Source organism: Cryptomeria japonica, chromosome 2, assembly GCF_030272615.1.
Source record: "Cryptomeria japonica chromosome 2, Sugi_1.0, whole genome shotgun sequence".
Classification (NCBI taxonomy): domain Eukaryota; kingdom Viridiplantae; phylum Streptophyta; class Pinopsida; order Cupressales; family Cupressaceae; genus Cryptomeria; species Cryptomeria japonica.
Genome location: NC_081406.1, coordinates 288,329,816 through 288,352,651, shown reverse-complemented (window position 1 = coordinate 288,352,651; position 22,836 = coordinate 288,329,816).

Sequence of the window (22,836 nt, the reverse complement as noted above, 5' to 3'; positions counted from 1 at the left end):
AATCAGACCAGATATAGATCTATGATTGGTGGTTTGTTGTATTTGACTCAGACTAGACCTAATATAATGAATGTTGTGTGTCATGTTGCTAGATTTCAATTTGATCCTAAGGAATCTCATGTTACTTCTATAAAAAGGATATTTAGATATTTGAAAGGGACAATTGATTTTGGTTTGTGGTATTCTAAGAATGATGACTTTACTTTGAGTACTTTTACAAATGTTGATTGGGTAGGTGATGTTGATGACTAGAAGAGTACTATTGGTGGTGCATTCTTTTTGGGTAAGAATTTGGTCTCTTGGGCGAGCAAGAAGCAGAATGCTATTTCTTTATCTATTGTAGAGGCTGAATACATTGTTGTTGCTAGCAATTGTACTCAGGTAATTTGGATGAGGCAGATGTTGAAGGATATAGGAGCTATTTATGATGAGCATATTATTATATACTGGGATAATTCAAGTGCTATCAATATTTCAAAGAATCTGGTGTTGCTTTCCAAAACAAAGCATATATCAATCAAGTTTCATTTCTTGAGAGAGAAGGTGAATGAGAAAGAAGTTAGATTGGAGTATGTATCTACAAAGGAACATATTGAAAATATCTTTACAAAGCCTTTGCCTAAAGATACTTTTGAGTATCTCAGAGAGAAGTTAGGGGTGATTTCCTCTCCTGATGAGAACTAAGATGCATGGATTTTCATCAGTCCGGTGAACTTCACAAAGATATTTTATGCTCTAGATTGATGAGTGAGGTTGCTACTCAGGTAGAGTAGTCAGTGTTGGTGTTCAGTTTAGATGACCAGATTTATGAATCTAATTCAAAGGGGAGGGAATCCTGATTCCTAATCCTTTGTCAATGATGTCAAAAGGGGAGAGAAGCATGTGAAAAATCCTAAAGTATTTTTGAGCTATTTGGGGAGCTAATCCTTATGATTTTGAGGGAGATTGTTATGAGTTGTTTTTTTTTGCATTGATTGTTTTTCACATTCATATGTTTCCATCAATTCCAAAGGGAGATATTATTGGATATTGGTTGATTTTTTGTCATTGATGTGTCATCATTTATATTAACATATTCTTCTATGTTGCAGTTTGGTTGGATGAGTTGGTTTAGCCTGTGTGTTGCAGAAGAGGTGATGTGGATTAAAGGGTTTCTAGTATGTTGTCTATAGATGGTTCATTCCCATTTGCAAAGGTCTGCATGATGTTTTGATTGATTTTTGTGATCTAGTATTGAGGATGTTATTCAGTTGTTCGTGTTATTCAGTATTTTGGTTTATGCTCTGTATTGCTCATAAATTGCTATATCTTTTATTGTAGATGTGTGGGATGTATCCTAGACATTGATGTGTGTCCTCGGTTCAATTGGTTCATAATTTGGATATCCATAAGAAAATCATTCAGGTTGACAGTCAGTTATGATGGTGTTCTTGAGCTTCAATAGAGAGATGATGATGATTCTTGTAATCTGAGTTGTTGTGGTTGTGTTGCAATTCATGTTGCTTATGAATGTCTCTAGATCATGTTCTACATGTATTGGTGGTCCACACTCATTATTATGTGTGTTATTGAAGATTTTCTTTGTCTGGTGATGTTTTGTGTTATGTGACATTCTTGGTGGTTGTAGCGTGTTGCAGATGATTGAGGCATAATTATTGGTGATGTTGTGGGTTTGTGGTATTTATTTGGGTCTAGACTATGTCTTATCCAGCATCATTTTGGTCTGCATGTATTGTTGTAGCATGTGAGTTTAATATTTTGTAATTTGTATTGAGGGTTTAGCCGACCTTGAAATATAGGTTGACAGTTTGTATAAATAAATATAAAAATCATGTAAGATGTATGTTGACATTGTGTATGCAAGTGTGTGATTGAGTAAGTGAGCGTACAAGTGATTTGATATTTCGAAAGTGTGAAAGAGAAGAGAAGTGTTGCAGAGCATAGTGTGTGCTTAACTGAAACTGTACTAAGGCATATGGTGATTCTATTTTCACAATTCATGTAATCTGGATAGTTGTCTGAATGCTTTTGTAAGTTAGTGAGACTTCTTGTAAGGTAGTGAGTCTTCCCTTAAGTTTGTAGCCTTTCTGGGTTTCTTATTTTGTGCAGTAATCTCTAGGTAGTGTGTCTTAATGCATGTGCATTCCCCATTGTAATATTTTCATTTACTCCTAACAGAGTATTATCTCATTGTGGGTAGGTTCTCATCATGTTATGTGTGTTATTGATGTGGAGTTTTTTCATATGTTAACTATTAATTATCAGATCTATTTTTTGGTTTAAGTTGCAATAATTTTTGTACAAATTGATTCACCCCCCCCCCCCTCCCTCTCAGTTTGTTGCATTGTTTCCAACAACTTTACCTTGCATACATGGTACCTCTCCTAGAGAAAATTTGTTATTTAACATTTCTAATCCTTCAACCCAATTTTTTCCTACCCATAAAGATAACTTGGAGCAAGATGATGAAATAATAGCACTCTCCTTGATGCTCTCCCTTCTAAATATGAAACCTTGGATAACAAAGAGCTTAATCAAGTCAATATAATTCATGTTTCTAGTTATGTGAATCCTAAATTTGTTCAACATACCAATCAACCTAAAAAGTAACACGTGGTTGATGTTAACAAACCAGAGAGATCTCCTAGCTATGTCTATAGAGTTGCAAAATTTATATGTGAAATAAGTGATATGAAAAGGCAAGTAGCACAAAAGTATGGTCTTGAAGTGCTCAAAACATATAAAACTAGATCCAACAAACAAGATCCCAATGTTATTCTCACTTTTGTTCCCCCCCTCCCCCCAACCCTCATCCTAAAACAACATGTTGATAAGGATGCTAGTCTTGTTGAGAAACTCCTTGATATCTTAGCTAAGAATTCCCTTTGGGACTTGATTTAAACTTCATCATCATATCATGGGTTAATGCAAAAACCCTTCCATAAAGCAATTCCTCATCCTTCTTCTACACAAAAATATATTACATTCTCATAAGATGAATTGTCTTCTATAGAGGTTAAAAATAGAGATGGTCCTCTTATGATTACTCCTTGCATTTGAAACAAAACATAATAGACACTTTAATTGATAATGGGTAAGCACTTAACATTTGTCATGTTGATTTATTAGAAAAGATAAATTGGGAATATTCTTCTATTCAACCTAAACCTCTTAATATTCATGACTTTGATAATATACCTAGAGAGTCACTTGGTATAGTAATATTACCTATCAAAGTATGACATGTGAATTTACATGCTCATATTCATGTCCTCTCCAATGATCTTAGTTATGACCTTCTTCTAGGTAGACCATGGTTTCATGTTCTGAAAGCAGTCCCTTCTACTCTTTATCGCATAATCAAATTCATATATAACAATAAAATTCACACAATCAAGGTTGATCCTAATCCTTAAATTTTTGTCCATGATGAATTAGGATGCATTTCTCCCTTTATTACTATGATTCCTTCAACAACACAAACTCCTATAAATGACACTTCTTTAGCAAATAATTGGGGCACATTATACTTTAGACCCTACTTTAATGAGTATAAAATCCCTCAATTTAAGAATGAAGTTCTGAAGGAGCCTTGTGTGTCATTTATCCAAGCTTCTTTTTAAAAATTCCCACCTCTCCTTCCAATAATTGTCTTGATGATTATAGGAACTCCTTAGACTTTACACTAAGAATGAACCCTCTCCTTTAGAAATTTCAAAACCTATATTTGATTCTAAACGAGGATGCAATAGACATGATTTTGGATGTGTGCAACAAAGTTTAGACAATCATGAGAAATCTACATCACATTTTTTGAAAGAAGGTTTTAGTTTCCAATCTCCTCCTTTGTCAACATTCCCTCACCCATTGTCGCATGCATCTTCTTACAAATTGTCATCACAACAAGATAGTATTCTGTATGAGCATCTTAAAGCCAATTTGATTACTCTCCCTTTGAAAAATTAAATAGATAATCATAAGAAAAATCAACACAATCCTTCTTTATGCAAGTATCATCAAATTCATGGCCATTCCACCAATGAATTCTATGAATTGAAAGGTAAAATTCAACAAATTATTATAATAGTTACCATTCACATACTAGATGACAATGAGTTGGACTCTCCTCGTATTCCTTACACACAACATCTAAGTTTCTATTATGTTGCTCCTCACTATGTGATATTGTTAGCTTACTTATGGAGGGCTCATTTTCATTCATGGTGGTACAATTTTAGGTGTAATCACACTGATTGAGTGAAATAATAGCTCTTTTATTCTTCTCTCCACACTTGGCGGGAAAGATCCACTTTTATTTTGTTGAGTTGCATTTTTTAATAATTTGATGTAATTTCTTGCATAGAATTATCCTTCATGAGAGTACATGTATGTTCCTTGTTTAGGACCTATTATTCCTTGAAATGGTTTGTCTTTTATGGATAATCTCTCCTTAGTGAAAGTGCACAATCCTTCACTAAGAATAGTTATTTTCCTAAGCAATGGTGAAGGTGTGTATTCTTAGTCTCCTTATCCTTTCAAAAATGTCATATTTATGCAAGATATTATATTTTTTGAGGTAAGTATCTTTAGGTAAAGATATCTTCCTACTTATATCCCTCAAAATTATCCCTTTACAATTGTTTCAAGATCTCTTTTACACCTATCTCTTCCTTTCCTCAAATGAGATATGTGCTCTTTGGCTTGGATGGCATGAATATTGTTGCCTAAAGGATATCTCCTTGGTGATGAAGGTGTTTATCCTTGTTCTTTTCTACCTTAAGACATCAACATAGGACTATGTTGACATCTTAAGGGGGGAGCATGTATGCGGCCTCCTAGTTGCATTTTCAACTATCAACTACTAATTTGGGATTGTTTCATACTCATGTTCATCCCTTTTTTAACTATAAATTTGGGATTATTGCATCCTCATTTTATGAATCATTTATCTTAGATGAGTTTTTGCATCCTCATGTTGCATTCATAAAACCATACATATTCTATCATGCATGTTATACAGGTTGTTGCATGGTCAAGACTAGACCAAAGTCTTAGACAAAGTCCTTCATTCCTAAAACCAAACAACATCATAGCAAGATGAGTTGACTAGCATACCACAATTCTCTATACCTTTTGACTCTTCCTTTTCCCTTGTGAGATGATTTGACTAGCATAAATCATGGTACTAGACCTTTCAACTCCCTTTTTACACATGGATCACCTAGCACAACACGATTTTCGAAGTGGTAGAGTCCATGTTCCTTCCTCTCTCTCCCGTGAACCATAGAATAACACACTTTTTTAAAATTGGATCATGGTCTTTCCTCTCCTTTAAATTTTTGTACGTCCTTTTTATTTCTATGAGTCCGCTTGTGCTCTTGCAAGAAAATGTTGAGAATGATATTAGTAGTTGAGACATTTTGACTATCAAGGTCTCTTTAACTAGTTGACTCAGTGCTTAGTATTTTAGTACTAAAGTTGTATTCTTTTGTGTATACTTGAAGGTTACTTGCATGGATTGATAGAATCCTATGATTGGAGGCTTTATCACCTCTTAAATTTAGCATTCTCCTATCCATAGCTCATCTTTCTCTTAGATTCTCTACATCTTCATTTCTACTTTATTGAGAGTGTGACTATAAGCCTATACTCCGCTAAAGTGGGGGCTAAATGTAACATTGTAAATTGTACACCTTTATTAGTGTGTCCAATTTCACACTCTCCTAGCACTTATTTCAGTACTTCACATTTCTCTATGCATTATTAAACCTTTATTATAATTGTTTAATATTTAATTCAATATTTTAGGTCTCATTCCACTTTATTGCATCATCACACTATTATTTGGGCCCTTAAATATAGGTGTTCTCTTTATCTTTTATTATCCAGATTTATCCTTTTTCTAACCCAATTTCAACTTCCAAAATATATTTTGCATATCTATACATCATGTTTTTGAGCCACTGAGTTGAAATTTACATTAGAATAATGTTATCTTGCATCCCAAAAAATTTAAGATAAAGTTGTCAGGACCAAGACGGTTACACTCCTTTGGTCCCATACTTTTTGCCTGAATTTAGACAGAATAATAAGGCAGTTCTACCCTATTCAAATCTAGCTCTATGCAAAAGTACACAAAATCTAAGTTGGCCCAAAGGTAATTTTGATTATGAATCCCAGTATAAGGCATCCTCCTCAATTCATTTCAACATTTAGGACATCTCATCTCATGCTAGCATATCAATAAAATTCAAGAGAAATTATTCTTCTTCAACAACAAATCTAATACAAGGAGCCAAAACTACATCAAGACATCTTCATGTTATGTTTTATCTAAAATTTCATGATGGATTTTATGTGGTTTATAATGTTATTGCATCAAAAGATGGATGACTTATTCTAATAGAATTGCATCACCTACTGAAGAATTTGGTTGTTCCAATTGATGTCATAGAAAATCCTAAGGATTTACCATCTCCTATCCACAAACAACTAGACTTAGAGGCCAACGAGCAAGAATTAACCAGTGGTTAAATTCTTCTGTACTTATGGCTTTGCCAAATGAAGGCGGTTATATCTCAAATTTTCAAAAATAAAACACCATTTACACAATACATTTGGAAAATAAGTAGATAATCCCAATGATAATCTACCAAGGAAATGAGATAACTCTTAATTTAGCTATGCTCTTGGTATTAATAATTCTTCACAACAATTGGGAGCATAAAACTAAACTAAAATTACTCCTAAAATAGAAATTGAAGAGATTTGATTAATTGTTTCGTGTTTCTAAATCGAATCTAGAAATATCACAGATCAATGTCTAATCCTAGGGCAACGAGTCAAATCACAGATCATAAATGAAAACTCAAATAACCAATCACTTCAAATTAGTGGGTCTTTTGACATTAATATCATACATTAATGTATCCCCTCTTGTTGTTGCATAACCATTCTTATAGATCCATGTCATACTTTGTAATTCACTATAATCTGCACATAGAACTTTAATTCCTTCCTTGAAGGAAACCCACATACAAAGTCACACAATTACAAGGAAAATTGTAAAGACAAATCAGAACATCTTTGATATTATAATTTGTATGAAATTAGAAAATACATTTGAAGACTGATTGCTGATAAACTAATTGACACTATTGAAAGAGTTCTTACATCCATTCACTATGGAATATCATTTTCCTTGATAGAATATATTTATTTGCAGCAAAAATAGACCCTCATTTGCCTCCACATAAAACATTCTTGTTTTGCAACAAATATTTCACTACATTTCAATCCTCGTGATTAAAATAATTTATTTTCATTCTATTTGACTTGCAGCTGCAATTTAACTCCCCTTTGTTGTTAAAAAAAATTTACTCCTACTCTAATTGACTAAAAATAATAATTAGCCTTTTGGTAAAACCATTTTACCATACAACACTCTAATTCCTCGACCAAAATAATTTCTTTTGTCTGCATTGTGCTTTCCCTTAATGCAACAAATATTTTGTCTCTTCTACATTTGCATTTTCCTTCCATGAAATATTTTCATATGAAAATATTTGTCCAGCTGTGTGATTTGTTGTGTTAAAAAAAACAAATCTTTTACAACTTTCTTTCCATGAAGATATTTCACTCTCAGTGAAATATTATAGAAGCGTTCCCTATCTATGATTCACTATTAACTATAATGAATGTAATTTTGACACCCTTGGGCTATAGATAATTTATTGTTGGTACAATTTACCAAAATGTGAAAAGAACATCTAGACAAAAGATAACACTTTGGAAAACTTAAAACATCAGGCTGAAAATTATAATCACCACATTTTAGAAAGTATAGAAAGTTGATTGCTCTGATTTGGATGCAAAACTTATTTTAAAACACAAAATAATTCAAAGCTACCCCAAACATATTGAAGAGTTGCAGGCTGTGATAATCTCATTTTCATGCCTGCACCCCAAAAACACTTAAAATGGTACTAAAATGGCTACCAAGACATGATAGATGATCCAGACACCTTCTAAAAGGTAAAAACCACCATCTACAACTCAAAAACAATCTAAAAATGTGCTTAAAATTTTAGGCATGAACAAACACATTGCTATTATTCTTTGTTGTCTTGAAAATGAATTTCACTTAAAATGAACGATACATTTTTTGCTTGCACTATATCTAGTATGAAAAGGTTAACTTCTCACTATCCTCTAACTTTGTGCATTTGTTTACAATATCCCATTTTATCACTGTAAATATGGAATGTTTTGTTAAGAACTATTTCAACTATCACTTTTAACCCATCCCTCTCCAAAAGAAAGTTTGAAATTCCAGCGAATGCAAATCTTAAGACATCAATCACAGGGCTTCACTGTTCATTCAAATTGTTGGATTAGAAAGACCTTTTACAGGCCTGCATAAAGGCACACAATCTGCTCATTTCTTTTTCACAACATATTCACTACAATTTTGCACACTCTATTCCAACTTTGTTTATTTAGGTGCATTGAAGGTGAATAGGCACCAGGAAAACATACCCACAACCATTGTATCAGTCTTTGGTTAACCACGCCCCCTTATTGTCCAGTCCCAAAATACAATCGTAGAATGAAATAACAGTGGGCAATGATGGAGAAAAATGAATGCTACAAATACCCCTTACGCCTTTTACGCAGATCACAAACCTCTGTAATTTAACTACTAACTCCAATTGTACAATGAATGCTTATTGATGTACTGTGGAGAGAGAAGTGAGCCAGATGCTGGAAATTAATGTCTTCGTTCACTATTATTATGCATAAGATTCATTGCCTTGTGCTAAAGGTTATAAACCAAGCAACATTAAAATGTCTTTTCCCGGCAAATTACAGCCATGGCAATGAGTTCGATTTACTCCTTCTGTATAAAAATCCTTTCGGTAATACAAGAGGGGGGCTTAAGTGTTTTCATGGAGAGGCTCTGCGGTAAAGACCCAATAGTTACCAAGCATTTCATAAAGAATTGGAAGAATGTCAAAGTTCTGGTGGGCACCCAGATGATGATGGTGGATGAAGATATCATTGTAGAAGCTATAGGGATGGTGAAAGATGGTATTAAGATCTATAGAGATCGAAGTGTTTCTAATAAGGTAGTGGTTAGATTTCCTATCACGGATGGCAAAAAGAAGAAAATGGTGAAGGTGGATAACTCCTACCACTCCCCCAAACATATTTGTATGCCATTGTGGTTCGTGTTGTTTGCTACCATAACCTACATTACTCTGGATGGAAGATTCATGAGGGATTATGAACACCATTTCATGTTGCTCAACCACTTCCGTCATGGTGAAAAGGTAAGCCTACCCTATTATTTAGCTTGTTCCATGGATCATACCATTAAAGAAATGCAGAAAGACACTCAGGGAGACCATGCTCTTCATTAGGGTCTTATGGTTTTAGTTTACAAATTTTTGAAAGGGAAATCCATTGAGAAACCAATTAGAGGTAAAAATACCAGGGATGATGACACAGAAAGTGAGTATAGTGGTTTCAACTTCAACTCTAAAATTGAAGGTGAGATGGAGTATCTCAGCAAAAAGGGGAGGAATAAGGGGAAAGGAAAGAGGATTATTGTTGATATTGGGCTCTCAAACTCTGAGGATGAGTCCTTTGAGGAAAAATTCATCAAAAGCAAGAAAGGAAAGGGAATGGGAAAACAAACCCAGAGGAACAAGAATACCAGTAGGGGAGCTAACAAGGTAAAAAAATAGATATTGATAGCTTCTAATGAGGATGCAGAGGAGGAAAAAGACAACAATTTGAAGGGTAAGGAGGAGGATGAGATTCCGAATGTGGGTCGTGGTGAGGACATGAGTACTCAAGGATTATAGAATGAGGGCCAAGAGAATAAAAGGGGAAATCTTAGTGATTGTCATGGGGATAATGATAGTATTAAGGGATCTTGTGATACTATCAGCAAAATTGTGAAAGATATCAGCAACCTGAAGAATGATATTTGTTGGCATTTGGCATTATAACAAACAATGGGAGATTGTTGGCATTTCAATAAGGATATTGAGAAGGTTGTTGATGATTATGGATACAATTGATTAAGGATGTTTATAGTCTTAATATTATTATTTTGTCATTGATGTCAAGAAATTGATTTTCTAATTCAGTATGATGTTACCATATCTTGAGAAGTATGATTTGAAGAGTATAAAGATGTCGGTAAAAGACACAGAAAAAATATGATGAATAAGGTATTCAATGGGCAACTATTACCGAGTCAAACAATGATGAGATCATGATGTTTAGATTGTTTTAACATCATACATATGTTGTAAATTGTAAGGTTAATACTATACTATGTTACCAAGCAAAGAACCTAGTCGGTAAACCCTAAGGAACCTAGTTGGTAAACCCTAAGGTTATCGCTATTGGTTAATGAAGGCAGAATGTCTACCAAGTGAAGTTTAGTATTTACCGAGTTGTTACTGAGTTGTAACCGAGTTGTAACAGAATACATTAAATGGTTACATGCATTATTTAATGAAGGAAGCTGATGAGCTGGAACTAATTAAATGATTGGTATGTCATGCATGAAGTTTGTTAATGAATCTATGGCAAAGGAAAATTGGCATGAAGATCTACAGCATAGATTGAACTACAATACCCTAGCACAAGTTCCAAGGTAGGGTAAAACATTTTCACATCGAAGGATAAATTGAACCTGGTCAAACTTTGAAGATCTGATGGCTATGATTGATCATGGGAAATGTGATCAAGGAGATTAAGTAGTTGGCGAATTGTTTATAAATAGGGAACTATTGATAAACAATGTATGTGGGAAAATGTATGCACAAGGATGCTACATAGTGATTACCAAGCACAGAAGATTGAATACCTGTTTGAATAACAGAGTATAGAAGCCCAATAGATGGACAAGATTAGTTCTATGTCTAGATTGTATTGAGCAAATAAGAATCTGCTTTAGCATTTTAGATGTGAAGTTGCAGATAGATTTTTATTACTGTTATTTTGTGAAAGTGACATAAAATCTCTTAACTGAGTGGACTTAACAGTCTTATTTGTAAAACCCTCTAGCAAGGTGACATTCTAATTGAGTGTTTGAAATCCTTTAACAAGGTCACTTCTAACAAGGTGAATTTCCTAACAGATCTGAGGGAAATCCCTTAACCGGGTCACATCTAGCAATGTGTTTGTAATCTTTAACATGATTTTCTTTTAACCGAGCATACTCTAGAAGAGTATATTTCTTAGTGGGTCCGAAATCCCATGGTGGTTTTTCCCTATTTGGGTTTCCACGCTAAATCTGGTGTTATGAGGTTTATGATGTTTATATGCTTTTGAGTTTGCATGTTTAGCAGTTTTGGTTATATTACTAAAGTATATGTTACCGAGGTTGAATCTGATGTTTTATGGAAGATTAAGTTTGTATGATTCACCCCTCCCCTCTCATCTTGTTGGCTACTGGATCTGTACTTACATTAAGTATTAGAACTATCAATATTAATGTTATCAAAAATGCTACGATAGGCGAGAAGCCTCTTTCTGAAAATGTTAAAGAATTAGTGGTTTCTATCAACAATTTTGAAGCTATTGAGGTCATGGTCAGTAAAGTTATTGAAACAAAAAAGAAGGTTAGGAAATGGAAGGGAATAGAGAGGCGAACGGGCTAGAAACTACCATGAACAACCTAGTCAATAGAGTCGACAAGATGGAAATAACTGTGAAGAGGATTGTTGAACAGAATTTCCAGATTCTTAAGGCCTCTATGGATAATATGAATATTTTGATTAACAGATTTGATAACATTAAAGACAAGGAGGGCAACAAGGACCAGATGGAGAAAAAAGGTCATGAGAAGAGAACTAGGGCCAACACCAGGAATCAGGGTGATATCAAGGGACGAGAGCTGGATGAATTGAAGAACTTTGCAGATAACATGAAGAAGATGGTGGTTAATGCAGAAGATATTATGAAAAATATTTAGCTATCCCAGTCTCTATCTTTGTCTTTGTGTTGCCCTTTCGCTATCCTTTTGTTGTCTTTGAGCGAATCTATGTGTTTTAAGTTCCCTTTTTGTTTTGGTTGGGGACTATTTTTTGTTTGGGTGATCAGGCATGGTTTTATTTTGCTTTAATGCTTTTTCTATCTCCTAATATGTAATAAGGTTTGGGTTCCTTTAAAAAACCTGTTTTTACTTAATCAAAACAAATTAATAATGGCTCCCTTGATTTCCCTTTTAAGATCAACATCAATGTGCAATAATGTGTTTGTCACTAACATGGAAATCTCATAGTTCACAATCAGTGATGAACCCTCAAGAAAAATCATCAAGCCTATATGAGCATTCATTCCCTCACGATAAATAGATGCCTGAACAGAATAGGAGCATGGATGGAGAAAACACCATGAACCCTAGTAAAATTTGCACTTCCCCACATCCCTGTGGCATTTTTGTTTGCCCCTGCAGAATTTCTTTTGATTTCAATAAAGTTTATAAAAATTAAAAAAAACATACTTTAAATTGTTGCATAAAAATTATAGAGAAATTGATGAATTTTTAATTTAGCCTACATCCTCGAAACATCATAAATTATTTAAAACATGAGTTTGTTGATTGATTTTGAGTAGCTGGCAAAATTGGGGTACTTCCTTTGTAAACTAACCTGTTGGGGCTAGTAGTGACAAAATATGAACTTTAAAATAATAAACCAAATGAATTCGGATCTTGACAAAATCAAAGTTGGAGACTCCTAAGACCATACCGAGGCTTGTGACCAGCCTTCACCTATAGACATCAAAGTTGAGAAAGTATTTTCACCTATATCTCTAAAAAAAATTGACAAAGGCATTTGATTGAAGTGGCTCAAATTGCAAAATTTCAAAGCTCAAAGTTGGTCACAAATGCATTTTCTAACCCTATACTAGTCAGCAATAATTTTGAAACAACCAAAGAGGTACTTTGAAAAATATCAAATATCATCCACTGAAGCACCATGAAAAAGTGTGTCAAATAGGTTTGCCTGATTCCATATTATGTAAAAGATATCGATCTCCAAAGTTAGCTTTTTTGCAATTTTCTGAAAAAACATTGTCAACAAATCCTTAGAAATTCTATTTGTTTTTGGCTTGACAAAAATATCAAATGGGGTCATGAAACTTTGGAATCATGCATGAGAGTACATAATAATATGGAGAATCACTGGAATCAGTTCATTTGTCCTGACACTTTCCTGGATGTGAAATATTAATTGAGATAAGAAGCCTTCTTAATAGTACCAACAATATGCACTCAACAAATTTCAATAAATTGCATTTGGTTCTGGTTTTCAAAAAATACCAAATGAGATGATTGGACTTTGAAAAATTGATAGAGGAGTTCATTTATATTATTAGAATCATACGAAATAATAATTTTACCCTAAAAATCAACTATCCATGAAATATAAACCTCACAACTAGGCTACTTTGGCATATCAGATAGTGTGCAAACCGCAAACCTTCTTAGAATCTCTGAACTAGGTACTTCAAAAACTTATCAAATCATATTCTGGGAAGATGAAAATGGTCATGAACACTGACTAGTAATGGATGAACATGATCCCAAGGTGATTTTTCATGACTATCAAAGGGTGTCCATACACTCATCCCCAAAGTGGGTTACCTGGAAAGATTTTGTAGGTGTACCTTTGAATGTTGCAATCAGTTTTCCCCTCATGGGGCCTCCAAAATTTGTAAATTTTTGAGGTTCGAACATAAGGCATAATTATCTATATTCAAGCATTTCAATTATAGATCTAGCCTTTCCCTCAAAAGCAAACTTTTCAATTCAATTCAAGTTCAATTTCTATTTTATTTAGGGCTAATTACAAACCCAGGGTTTGATCTAGGCAAACCCCTATCCACAACATCCTTCCTCTCCTCTTATGTGTAGGTATAGGTTGTCGATGGAGACACAAAGTTCAATAGACCTTCAATGGACTAATACAGACCCATTCTTAGAAATTGGACCTAGTTTTTCAAGATCAGGGCATTTGGTACACCCCTATCTAGACCAGAGCACTAAGGGCACCACTACCTCCATGTTTTCACTAGACTTGATAGGCAGCTCTCAAAAAATCTCAAGGTGCAGATTTCTATGTTGGCATATGTTCAAAGTTTGGTGACATGATGGTGTATGTTGTCATTGATGTCAATATGCTAAAGTATGAACCGATATATTGAAGTAAGCAAACTGGCAAGAGAACCAGTATGATGGTATGAACCAGTATATGTGAAAAGGTGAATTGGTATGTTGGAATGTGAACCGGTATATGCAAAGTTTGTATCAGCGTTTCATTTGATATGACTACCGATTGGTAGTCTCAACTTTAGGGCTTCTGGTTGATGCATTCCAAGTCTGTGTGATTCGACTGATGATATTATGTGATGAGTTAGCATTAAAATGAGGATTAGATCGCGTTGCCACATCAGACTTGTGCATGTGAAGAATTTCCTTGAGGATCTTGCATGAAGAAGATTGATTCTATCTACCTCAGGAATGTGAAAAATATTAGTAAACGGTGGATAGCGCATGATGGGTTATCAACTTCCAAAAGCAGTGAAGAATGGACAATGGAGAACGTCTTGAGATTTGTTCAAGACTATTTTACTCTACATAATGTGTTTGAATGGCCAGGATTGGACTGACTGTATTGTTAACCTAGATGCTTAGGGTTTTAGGTTTTGGCTACCGACCTAATTGTTGTCTATAAGATCAATGATGATTTTTATTTGAAGTTGTTGGCAAATGATTGTATGTGAGGTGATTCTTGCTAGACCAAATAAGTGAGTAGATTCCTATAGAGTATAGTTATAGATGTAAAGGAATTGAAGTGGATCCACCTTGGCATTAAGTGTTGTTTTCAGATCAGTGTATTACCTGTTGACTTCTAGCCATTTCAGTAGTTGGAAAATCCATTTACCGGGTAGCTTTAACAATTTTTTTGTAAATCCTTTAACAGGGTGACTCAAAATCATTGAGTTCTTTAAATCCTCTGACAAGGTAACCTTTAACAGGGTTTTAACCTCTAACCAGGTATTTAGCCATCCCTTAACCGGGTGATCCCTAGCAGGATCGATTCCTAGCAGAATCTGTTGTAAAGTCTTTAATCGGACTAGGCTCCTAATAGAGCAAACTTCAGAAGAGTTCAAGAACAACTTGTGGGTATTCATCCCCACCGTGGTTTTTCCCAGTTGGGTTTCCACGTGAAAAATAAGTGTTTCATGTGTGATACTTTTTCATGTGATGTTTTAGTGTTTTCTGTTAAGCGGTAATGCAAGTTGATCCAGTGGTTATTATATTTCTGATGTATTACTTCTTTAAGCATATGGGTGAAGTGGAAATGAGATATTAGGTTTTGTGAAGATCTAAGTGTTACCAGTTTATGTCTTTTACAGTCATACTATCTTTTACCGGTATTGCCTTGATTTAGATCGGTGATGTTGTTTACCAGTTAGTGCAGTCATTGTAGTTTAAGTTGTTGAAGAAGTTTTTGTCCATACTGATTCACCTCCCCCTCTCAATATCTGTTGGGTATTTACTATTCATCATTATTCATCAATTGGTATCAAAGCATCCTCCAGGTCCTCTATGTTATAAGTTTAACCGCTTGAGGAAAAGATCCTTTCTAATGATGAAGAGGGAAGATCCTAAGTTCAATAGAGATAACTTTAAGATACGGAAGGACATAATGAAGATCTACATTAAAAGCATGGGTGCTCAACATTGGAACTATGTTGAGAATACTTATGTTGTCCCTACCAATACTCTCACCGATGATCAAAGAATAGAAATTTAGGACAATTGGCAAGTCATGGAATCTCTTATCAACAATCTATATGATATTGAGCTTATAGATGTTCAAGACAAAGACAATCCTAAAGATGTATGGGATACTCAGGAGTCTATCTATGGCAGTGATGAGCATGTGAAGAAAGCAAAGGAAGAGAGCCTTAGGGGAAAGTTTGAAGACATGCAGATGGTTGAAGGAGAGACTATTCAATAGTATGGGATAAGAATTAAAATTGTTGTTGGAGATATCAAGAGTGCAGGAGGTACAATGGATGATTCCACCATTGTTAGCAAAGTTTTGAGAACCTTATTACTGGTCTATGCAATAAGGGTTGCTGCTATTTAGGAGTTGAGATCTATTGACAAGACAAAGGTATCACTTGATTCTATCATTGCTAAGTTGACCACATATGAGCTAAAAAATTATGATGGCAGTGTTCAGAAGACTGATTCAGCCTTTAGAGCATCTGTTGCACTATCTAGAAAGGGAAAAGAAGCTAGTACCAGTTGTGAACCTAGACAAAGTAGGGATATGGATGATGAGGAGATCCTGATGGAGTTTGAAGCTCTTCTTTCCAAGAGACTTCCTAAGGGAACTAGAAAATACAGAGGTAAGCTCCCTTTGAAATTTTTTTCTTGTAATACGATAGGGCACATTGTTGTAAATTGTCCCAATAGTGATAATAAGGACAAACAGAGGAATTAGGAGAAACTGTCTTGTTGTAGTTGATGAAGGTGTCACTGATGATGAATCAGAAGATGAAGAAAGTGAAGACATAGTGTTTGTAGTCATTAAGGAAGATGTGTCAGACAAGATGGCTCTTGTCTCCTGCTTTGATAATTGTAATGAGTGGATTATTGACAGTGGTTGTTCTCACCACATGACTGGTGACCGGGGAAAGTTTCTATCTCTAGAAGAGTATGATGGAGGTGTAGTCCGATTTGGTAATGATGCACCATGTATGGTAAAAGGCAAAGGGCCCATCTCTCTAAATGGAAAAAGCAGTACTGATAATGTGTATTGGGTAGAAGGTCTTAGGCATAACCTTCTGAGTGTTGCCCAGTTGAATGATAAAGGACTCACTCTGGAATTCAAAGATGGAGTGTGCAAAATAAAAGGAAAGAGTGGTGAATTGATGGCCACTGGTATGCAGACCAAGGGTAACTTATTTTAGTTGAATACAAATGTTAGTCAATGTCTAATGGCTAAGTTTGATGACAGTTGGATATGGCATAGGAGACTCTGCCATGTAAATTTTGATAATATTGTGAAGGCTAGTAAGATCAAGGCAATTAGAGGATTGCCTATGCTAAAAAAATTGAAGAATCCTTTGTGCAGAGAATGTCAACTAGGAAAAATGTCTTCCTCAACCTTCAAAGGTAAATCTTTTACAGCAGATAATTTACTTGATCTTGTGCATACTAATTTGTGTGGTCCAATGAAAACTAGGAGTGTTCAGGGAGATAGGTACTTTATGATTCTTACTGATGATTTCTCTAGAATGATGTGGGTCACATTCTTGAAAGACAAGTCTGAAGCTTTTGGAAAGTTTAAAGCCTTTAGAGCACTAGTTGAAAAAGAAAGTGGTAAGAGGATTAAATGCCTTAGAACTAACTAAGGAGGTGAGTTCACTTCTAGAGAACTCAATAAGTACTATGGAGAATGGCATCAAGAGGCAATTGTCTGCCCCTCAGAATCCACAGTAGAATGGCCTAGCAGAAAGGAACAATAGGACTATAGTTGAAGCTGCTAGAACGATGTTGATTCAAGGGAAGGTTGCTCACACTTTTTGGAGAGAAGCAATGAGCACTGCAGTCTACACTATGAACCGGGTACTCATCAACAAAAGGTAAGGATAAAGCTTCTTATGAGTATTGGACTGGTAAGACTCTAGTAGTAAGCTACTTTAGAGTGTTTGGTAGCAAGTGTTATATCAAGAGAAGTGAATACCATAGCAAGTTTGATGCAAAATGTGATGAGGGAATATTCTTAGGGTATTCCACCAAGAGAAAAGCTCTCAAGTGTTTTAACAATAGGACTCAGAGAATTGTTGAAAGTATCAATGTTAGAGTTGATGAAACCTCTGAGAAACATGTGGAAACCGATAGTGAGTGAGAAGTAGATGAACCAGATGTAACCTTCTAGGAACCGGTTGCAAGACAATCAAGTACAAGTAACAGTGCTCCTACACCAGTAGATGTTGATGTAGATGAAGATGAAGATGAGGATGAAGATGAAAAGCAAGAGGAATGAGTTAAGATCATTCCTACATATGTAAAGTTGCATCATGATCCAAAGTAGATCATAGGGGATAAGGATGCAGGAATTCTTACAAGAAGAAAGGTCAGAGAAAATTCTTGCATGATTTTTGAATTTGACCCCAAAACATTTAAAGAGGCACACAAAGATGAAGACTGGATTAAGGCTATGGAAGAGGAACTTGACCAAATAGAAAAGAATGGTACATGGTCTTTGGTACCCAGATTGGAGCACAAAAATGTTAGTGGCACCAAATGGGTTTTTTAGAAACAAGCTGAATGAAAATGGCACAGTGGTAAGAAACAAAGCAAGATTTGTATGTAAGGGATATGCTCAAGAAGAAGGAGAAGACTATGGAGAAACCTTTTCTTCAGTAGCTAGATTGGAAGGTGTTCGAATTCTACTTGCATTTGCAGCATTTAAGGGAATCAAAGTGTATTGGATGGATGTAAAATCTGCATTCCTAAATGGAATACTTGAAGAGGAAGTGTATATAGAGCAACCAGATGGGTTTTCCCTATCAGAAAATAGTGATATGGTATGTAGACTAGATAAAGCCTTGTATGGATTGAAGCAAGCACCTAGAGAATGGTATGAACATTTACACTCCCATCTTATGAAGATTGGATTTAAAAGAACAAGTGAAGATAGCAACATCTATCTAAAGTCAGAAGGAGATCAGATTCTGATCTGTGAAGTGTTTGTTGATGACATAATTTTTGGTGGAGATGACAAGATGAGCCATACGTTTGTAGATGAAACGAAGAAGGAATTCAAGATGTCACTAATTAGAGAGATTAAGTTCTTCATTGGACTACAGATTCAACAAATGAAAGATGGTATCTTTATCACTTAGTCCAAGTATGTCAAAGAGGTGTTGAAGACCTTTGGCATGGAAGATAGAAAATCGGTTGGTACACAAATGATGACCGGTTGTAAATTGTCAAAAGAAGATGACTTAGCATTAGTGAATGAGAAGGAATATTGATCAATGATTGGTAAGTTGCATTATGTAGTACACAGCAGACTGGACATTGCACATGCAGTGGGCATTGCTGCACATTTCCAGAAAAGTCCAAGAGAATCCCACTTGGTAGTAGTCAACCGGATTCTTAGATATCTGAAGGGAACTATAGATTATGGATTGTGGTATCCATACAGTAATGGTTTTGATCTCAAAGTGTTTATCGATGTTGATTGGGCTAGCAATATGGATGAATGGAAGAGCACAATCAGTGGTGCATTCTTTCTTAGTGGTAGACTTGTCTCATGGATGAGAAAGAAGCAAAGTTGTATCTCTCATCCCACAACAGAAGTAGAATATGTAGCATCATTTATGAACTCCACTCAGACAATTTAAATGAAGCATGTATTAAGTGGTTTCAAAGTCCCTGTATCCGAACCGGTAAGTATATTTTGTGATAACATGAGTGCAATTAATATTTCCAAGAATCTAGTATTGCATGTTAGAACCAAGAACTTCGAGCTCAAGTATCATTTCTTGAGGGAGAAAGTTCAAAATAAAGAGGTTGTATTGAAACATGTGTCTAGTAAAAAGCAGTTAGTAGATATATTCACCAAGCCTCTACCAAAGGCTACATTTACCTATTTAAGAGGTGAATTAGGGGTGCTGCCCCTTCAAGAGGTGAACTAAAGGTATGTGCTCCACATCAGTCGGGTATTGCATTGTCAAATATTTTTAGGATTGATGTGTTGAAGGATGCTACTGCTCAAGGGGAGCAGCATAGTAGATCATGGATGCTTATGCCTCCACTTTGGCATTGTTGTCAAAGGGGGAGAAGGTATGAAGCAGAGAAGATATCTACAGTATTGAAGACATATGTGAAGTAGAGAAGTATATTGAAAAAGATATAGAGATATCTTTGTGTATTGCCATCAATGCCAAAGGGGGAGATTGTTGGCATATGTGTAGAGTTTGATGACATGATGGTGTATGTTGTCATTGATGTCAATATGTTGAAGTATGAACTGGTATATTGAAGTAAACAAACTGGCAAGAGAACCGGTATGATGGTATGAAGTGAACCGGTATGATGGTATGAACCGGTATATGCAAAAAGGTGAACCGGTATGTTGGAATGTGAACCAGTATATGCAAAGTTTGTATCGGGGTTTCATTTGATATGACTACCGGTTGGCAGTCTTACCTTTAGGGTTTCTGGTTGATGCATTCCAAGTTTGTGTGATTTGACTGACGATATTTTGTGATGAGTTAGCATTAAAATGAAGATTAGATCACATTGCCACATTAGCCTTGTGCATGTGAATAATTTCCTTGAGGATCTTGCATGAAAAAGATTGATTCTATCTGCCTCGAGAATATGCAAAATCTTAGTAAACAGTGGATAGCACGTGATGGGTTATCAGCTTCCAGAAGCAGTGAAGAACGGACAACGGAGAACATCTTGAGATTTGTTCAAGACTGTTTTACTCTATGTAATATGTTTGAACGGCTAGGATTGGACCGACTGTATTGTTAACCTAGATGCTTAGGGTTTTAGGTTTTGGCTACTGACCTAATTGTTGTCTATAAGGTTGATGATAATTTTTATTTGAAGTTGTTGGGAAATGATTGTATGTGAGGTGATTCTTTCCAGACCAGAGAAGTGAGTAGATTCCTACAGAGTGTAATTGTAGATGTAAAGGAACTGAAGTGGATCTGCCTTGGCATTAAGTGTTGTTATCAGATCAGTATATTACTTGTTGACTTCTAACCATTTCAGTAGTTGGAAAATCCCTCTATCGGGTAGCTTTAACAAGATTTTTGTAAATCCTTTAACAAGGTGACTCAAAATCATTGAGTTCTTTAAATCCTCTCACAAGGTAATCTTTAATAGGGTTTTAACCTCTAACCGGGTATTTAGCCATCCCTTAACCGGGTGATCCCTAACAAGATCGATTCCTAGCAGAACCTGTTGTAAAGTCTTTAACCGGACTAGGCTCCTAACAGAGCGAACTTTAGAAGAGTTCAAGAACAACTTGTGGGTATTCATCCCCACTGTGGTTTTTTCCAGTTGGGTTTCCACGTGAAAAATAAGTGTGTCATGTGTGATGTTTTTTCATGTGATGTTTTAGTGTTTTCTTTTAAGTGGTAATGCAAGCTGATCTAGTGGTCATTATATTTTTTATGTATTACTTGTTTAAGCATATGGGTGAAGTGGAAATGAGATATTAGGTTTTGTTAAGATCTAAGAGTTACTGGTTTATGTCTTTTACAGTCATACTGTGCTTTACCGGTATTGCCTTGATTTAGATTGGTGTTGTTTACCAGTTAGTGCAGTCATTGCAGTTTAAGTTGTTGAAGAAGTTTTTGTCCATACTGATTCAGCCCCCCCCCCCCCTCTTAGTATCTATTGGGTATTTACTATTCAACATTATTCATTATTCTAGATAGTGATTTATACTCAAAAAACTAGAGCATTCTGGGCATCTCGATGTTGTAGATTAAGCTCCAAATTGTTGATACAAATGCACAGTTAGGTTCACCATCCATTTATATGTTTGTTGAAGAATATTTTTTTATTTATTAGTCAATTGTAATATTATAAGTTCTCATTTACTTCATACTTTAGTCATAGTTTTGCATTGCTATAACATATCTCCATAGTTTATTCACTTTCCAAAGTAGCAAAAGAAATCAAAACCCTAGAAGTGTAATTTGACTCTCTTCTACAAGAGTTAGTCAAGTTTAATCACTCCTTTAGGTGATTTCGTATTCCAATGTTTGTATGAAAGTGGATCTTGGTCTTATTCCTACCTGGTTCCATTTTCATCAATTGCATATACATACATGTGTGTGTGTGCATGCATATATATATATATATATATATATATAGACACACACACACACACACACACACACACACACACACACACACACACACACACACACACACACACACACACACACACACACATGCCTATTTTTCTCATTAAGAAAAATATTTACGTGTTATGCTTAATGAGAAAAAAACCCACGTGTTTATTTTTCATAAAAACACATATGTGTTTTGGCTTGTACTTATGATTGGATGAAAGCCTTAGACTCGGGGCATTCAATTGCTTCACTTTGATGTATTTTTTCTTGCATTTTTATTTCTCAACTTTTTTCAATCAAGTTTACACATTATAAATCAAGGGTCTTAGTTATATTAGGCCTTAGAGAGTTAACATGGTACAAATTTGAGATAGTCTTTAAGGGCATGATATCGCTCAAGGGATGCATCTTGAGCAATGAAAAATATCTCATATTGACATATCAATGTGTGGAGAATATCTAGTAGCTCGAAGAGAAAAAATTGGCCTTCTTTGATTTTTTTTAATGCTTGGTGAGGAGTGACAAGCATAGAGAGCCAAAAAAATTCTTTAGAAGATCAGTCACTAACTTTTAACCAATGAAGTTTGGCCTTGATTTGAGCACCTCTAGCAAAATGAGCATCAACAATTTGTTTCTTTTTATGCAAGTGGGCCACCCAAACTTGCAAACTTGGTGAGAAGGTATTGGTAGAAAGAGCTTACATGACATGTTGGAGATATAACGTGGTGGCCTTGTAGGATTGTCGATGAAAACTAGCAAGTTGACACCCATGAATGCGAAGGAAGAATGATGTTTTCTAGATAGCATAGTTCCACTTGGCAAAACACCTAGATTGTTGAATGGGATGACATCCAAGATTCCAAACCTCTTGTATGTTTCCCAATATGGGCTTGTGAT